Here is a 6,000-nt window from a genome sequence, read left to right as displayed (position 1 = left end):
ACTTTTATTTAGTAAAAACGCATGACTTTCAAAACCAAATAAGAAGAAATATCACATTCTATGAGACATTCTCATAAAATTTTGTTATCTAAACACAGTAAAACATTCTAGTCTATTTAAAATTCTTATTTGGAAGGTCTATGAGCAAAATATTAAATGAGTTCTATTAAATGTTATATTTAATATAAAAAGTGGGGGGGTGACAATTTGGCATACTGTGTAGAGTTCTGATCTTGGAGTCAGAATAATTAGGTGATGCAGTCAACAAAACACTGGACCTGGAATCAGGAAGACCTGAGTTTGAATCCTCCTCAAATGCTTACTAGCTGTATGACCCTGGGCAAATCACTTAATCTCTGCCTACGTCCATTTCCTCACCTGTATAATTGGAGGGGGTTGGACTCAGTGGTCTCTAAAGTCTCCTCCAGCTCATCTATAAAATGAAAATGGAGCACTGACCTCCATGAATAACATTTATAAAGATAAAATAAGACTATATTTGTGAAGTGCTTTACAGACTTTAAGGACTAGATATTTTTACCGGCTATGTGACCCTGAACAAATCACTTTCTATCTCAGGGTCCGAGACAACTAAGACTATAACTGCTTAGAAGGCGCTCATCTATGCTGGTAGAGTTTCCTCACCAGGGATTCCCTATATCAATGAAATCACAGGTCCAGACATCCCCCTCCATACCCCAAAATATTATTGAGTGAGTAAATGAATAAGTTTGCTTCATGAATGCCATATTGAAATAATACTATGTTGATGACCACCCGATCCAACCCCTTATATTGCAGGAAAGGCAAGTGAGCCTTGGGGAGGGGAAATTGTCATTCTTCAAGTTTCCAAAAATCATAGAAGTGGATAACTTAAGCAAGTTCCCTAGAGCAACCAAGGGTGCTGAAATATGCTTGAGGGACCCCATATTTGTGTCAATTCTGCATACAAAGCAAATGAAGAAAAATGAGGGTGGAAACATGGATGTGCAACAGTCCTTCACAAAATTTAATATCAGGGTTCACATAACTGGAAAGTGTGTTGATTTATTCCCGTTGTTTTAAACCTCAGCGACCTCAAGGTTTTATTTTGTTATTCAAAGGCAGATACCACCCAAATAGTTCCTGAAAAGGGTCAATGCTCTGAGACAGGCATGCAGAAGGAAATATTTTTTGTTCTTTTTCCATCTTCTCCAAACAATTCCCCCTGCAAGTTACTGAAATAAACCCGGAGTGTTCTGTGTTTTCTCATACTTTGTGTCCTAGGGTGTTCTCAGTGTTTGTACCACATTCATCTTTTTTAAATGGGAGGCTTCAGGGGTAAGCAGTGACATGTTGGCTTTTTATCCCTGTAACTCATTCTATTTCTTGCAAAATCACATAAGAAAGGGATGGAGGGGCCCTAATAGGCAATACTCATAAGTAGACAAGAAGCAATTGTGCCACTCAGCTTCCTGAACACTCAGAGAAAGTACGTCAGCCCCTCCTCCTGGCTCAAAAAAGCAAAGATTGTGGAAAAAGGAAACTCGGGGACAAAACAGAGTCAGATTCATTTTTTATTTTATTTTTTAATTTATGGAGCAAAACAAGCATTTCCATAACATAGCACAATAAAAAAAGGATGATTGTACATGAAACTGCAAATCTACTATACACAATTTGCTATTCCTTTCAAATATTCAATAAAATTATCATGTAAATTTCTTTTTTTTCCTCTCTCTCCCTCTCCCCCCACCCTAGAGAGGGCTACCATTAGACACAAATAAGTATGCATATGTAAAATTATTCTACACATACTTCTATTTATCAGTTCTTTCTCTGGATGCAGATACTATCTTTCTTCATATGTACTTTAGAGCTAATCTAGATATTTGTAATAGACAAAATAACTTTTTCTCTCAAAGTCCTTCTTAAAGCAATATTGCTGTTACTATATACAATGTTCCCTTGGTTCTGCTCATTTCACTCTTTATTATTTCATGTTTTTTTTCTAAAATCATTGTGCTCATCATTTCTTATAGCATGGTAGTATTCCATCACAATACTATACCAAAACTTGTTCAGTCATTCCCCAATGATGAGATTTTTTTTAAAATTTTTTAGACTGTTCAGTTAATTTTTTGCTGATGTAAATACTATGTGAGCAAAACATCCCAAGGAAGTTTATTAGGCATACATCCAAATGTTGTCCTTTATATAGCAAGATGACTATAATAATAATATTAATAATAATATTATTAATATTACTACATTATCAATATAATAATATTAATATTAATAATAATAACCACAATTTATATAGAAGTTGAAGGTTTACAAAATGCTGTACACACATTATTTCATTTGATTTGCAAAACAATCATGTGAGATAGGAGCTTCTTATTATCTTAATTTTATAGACTAGGAAACTAAGACTGAGAGGTTAAGTGATTTAATGGAAGTCACACACCTAAGTGCTTGCGGCAGAATTTGAATTCAGGTTTTCCTGATTCTATGTCCATCACTCTCCATTGCATCACCTGGATGTTACCAAGGAATCTTAGAGATGAAATTAACAATAATATTAAAATAATAATTAATAACTAGCCTTTAGATAGTGCTTTAAAGTTTGCAAAGAATTTTACATATGTTATCTCATTTGACCTTCACAATAACACTATAAGGTAGGTGCTATTATTATCCTCATTTCACAAATGAGGAAACTGAGGTTGAGAGAATAGCCCAATCTCTTGCCCAGGGTCACAGCTAGTAAGTATCTGAGATAGGATCCCAACTCAAGTTCTTTGACTCCAAGTCCTGAGCTCTGTCCACTGTACCACCCAGGTGCAAAAAATAGTCCAACCCTATCCCTTCTCTTGAGTTCTTTGAGGATTTTGTTGAGGTTTCACCCTGTGCCCCTACTCCATTCCCATAGATGATGAAACATCTTGCTCTCTGTGCTCCTGCTGACCAACGATAGTATTTAGAAAAAGACCATCCAGAAAGCAGACAAAGCAAACTAGGACAAAGGAGCCCATTGAGAAAAAGAATGAATAAAAAGCAGAGGGAAAGGAACACTGGCTATAGAGCCAAAGGAACCTGGGTTCAGAACCTAGCTTGGATTCTTACTAACTATGTGACCTGTAAGCCTCATTTTCCTCCTCTGTAAAATGAGGAGTTGGACTAGATGACATGAGGCCCTTTCCAATGCTCAGTCTGCCACATTGTGCTACAGAAATCACGTTGTCATTTGCTGTCATAAATACAATGCACTTCACTTTAGGTTAATAAGTCAGATTGATATCATACCTTTTCTCTTAAGAGCTCAAAGATTAGTTCTGGAATATGTACACCATGGGACAAAATTTAAGGTTAATTCTTCTTTCTTAAGTAAGAAGTCTAGATTAGTTAGATGTGCACAGGGTGGGAGGTCGGAAGTTCTAGATGAGTCACCAGAATGTGTGATTTTGGGCAGGTGATTTGACTTCTTGATGCTTCATGAGAACAATTTTCCTTTTCCCCAAAACACTATAAGGATAAATTAGGTAATATCCTAGAATAACAGTTCACATTTATATAAAGTGTTTTTCCTACAGCATTAGACTTGGAAGGAATTTCTCATCTAACCTAACTTCTGTATTTTATACCTAAAGAAATTAAATTCTAGAAAGGTTGTGTGACTTGTCCAAGGTCGCATAGTTGGTTAGTGGAAGAATTTGGGCTTGAACCAGGCCTTCTGATCTCCAGCCTGGTTGCATTACACCACATATATAAGAATGTACTTCACTGGGTTGTCATTTGATCTCAGTGACCATCAGTGACCTAGATGACATCTAAAGTACCTTCCAACTCTAAAGTCCTATGATCTATTACATATGAGTTCAAAGCTTCATTATAATTTGTTTGGTCATCTTTGTGTGAAAAGATACCAGAGTGTTTTACCATTTTCTTCTCCAGCTCATTTTACACATGAGGGAACTAAGGCAAACAGGGTTATGTGACTTGTCCAAGGTCATACAACTAGCAAGTGTCTGGGGCTAGATTTGAACTCAGGTCTTCCTGATTCCAGACCTCACACTCTATCCACTGAGACACCTAGCTGTCAATCATTATAATTAACTATTAATAAATTTACAGCTGAAATATCATGTCAGATGAAAATACACACACGTATATATTTAAAATATATACAGATACATATTCACATACATATACAGAAATTTCAATTATACAGGTTATAGATGCATCAATGAATAATAAAGCATTTGTTCAATGTTGTTCAGCTGTTACAGTTGTGTCCAAGTTTTCATGACCCCATCTGGAATATTCTTGGCAAAGATACTAGAATGATTTGCCACTTCCTTCTCCATCTCATTTTACAGATGAAGAAACAGGCAAAAAGGGTTAAGTGAAGTAACTTGCCTAGGATTACAGTTAGTAAGTATCTGAGGCCAGATTTGAACTCAGGTCCTCCTGACTCCAGGCCCTATGCTTTATCCACTGTGTACCTAGGGACTCATAAAGCACTTATTCAGTGCCTACTATGGGCCAGGCACTTTGCTAAGCACTAGAAATGAAAATATAAAAGTAACAACAATTCTAGCCATCAATAACGTATTCTAACGAGGAAAACAGCATACATATGAGAGGTAGTCATGAGGAGGCACTTTGATCTTGAAAGGTACAGGAATAGTGAGGCTGTAGGGGAATAGATTGACGTTCTCCATCCAGGAACAATGGCTGAGTGGATTATTGGTTAAGAATTGAGAGTAGAGGCACTCTGTGTGTGGCGGGGAGGTAGGGGGGAGATAAGGAAAAAGAGCTCAAAGGCAGTAGTGGAGGCATTTGGTGAAGATGTTAAGAGGTAGCCAAAAAAGAGGAATAAAATGAAATATGATGGGTATCCTGAAATAGAGTTCCTTTTAGGAGACAGTTACCTGTCAAGAAAGTAGGGACTCAGTCTGGAAGCTCCTCTGGTGCCAAGAGGTTGACAATCAGGGATATGGAGGAAATTGCCAGAGAAGAGGGAAAGAATGTGATTTGCAAATCTTCCATAAAGGTGCATCAGGGGGCCTTTGAGAAAAGTGACAGAGATGAAAATATTGGAGATGTATAGAATGGAGCCAAACCTAAAGCAGAGCTCTTCTACTTCTAACGTGGGTGCTTAATAAATGGATTTTATCCCTTCTATTTACTGATTTCTGGAAACATAGAATATTAGAGGTAGAAGGAATATTAAAGATAAAATGAGAAAATTTAAAGACTCCTGACTGTTCCACAAACAAGACACTGCACCCTTCAGGTCCAGGCATTCTCTCTGGCGGTTCCCCAACCTTGGAATGCTCTCCCTCCTCTGCTCTGACTACTGACCTCCCTGGTTTCCTTTTAGTCTCAACTAAAATCTCACCTTCTTATAGGAAGCATTCCCTAACCCCTCTTAATTCCATTGCAGATAGCTTCTTTTATATTTTTGTTTGCACATTATCTCCTTCATTAGATTGTAAACTCCTTGAGGGTAGACATTGTCTTTTATCTTCTTTGTATGCCCAGTACTTGGTACATATTCTAGCACATAGTAAGCACTTAATAACTGTTTATTGATTGACATTATACCAGTTAAAATTATCTCTCATTTTGTCAACTTTCTTTCCCGATTAGGGTAAACAATTTAAGTCAGGTTATTTTTCCAGCAATTTCATTTTGAGAGAAATGTTAGATATGAAAGACTGTATTTTTTAATATTTTCTGAGCACATGTTGCTATCTAAGAAGCCCAGGCAGCTAGTGGTGCAGAACCAGAGTCCATAACTCAGAATCTCTTTATTATTTACCTTCCTTCACTCTACAATCTAGTCATGATAGGTTTCTATATATATTATAATATCCAATGTAATGTGTTATAAACACATTAAAAACACATTGTGTAACAAGCATATGATAACATGCATAACACAACCTTATGTCCATGTATATAATAATATGTAATTATGTCACATGTTGTATGTACACCTGTTAACATATA

Source organism: Notamacropus eugenii, chromosome 2 (genome assembly GCF_028372415.1).
Source record: "Notamacropus eugenii isolate mMacEug1 chromosome 2, mMacEug1.pri_v2, whole genome shotgun sequence".
NCBI classification, from domain to species: domain Eukaryota; kingdom Metazoa; phylum Chordata; class Mammalia; order Diprotodontia; family Macropodidae; genus Notamacropus; species Notamacropus eugenii.
Note: the sequence above shows the minus strand (reverse complement) of the source record.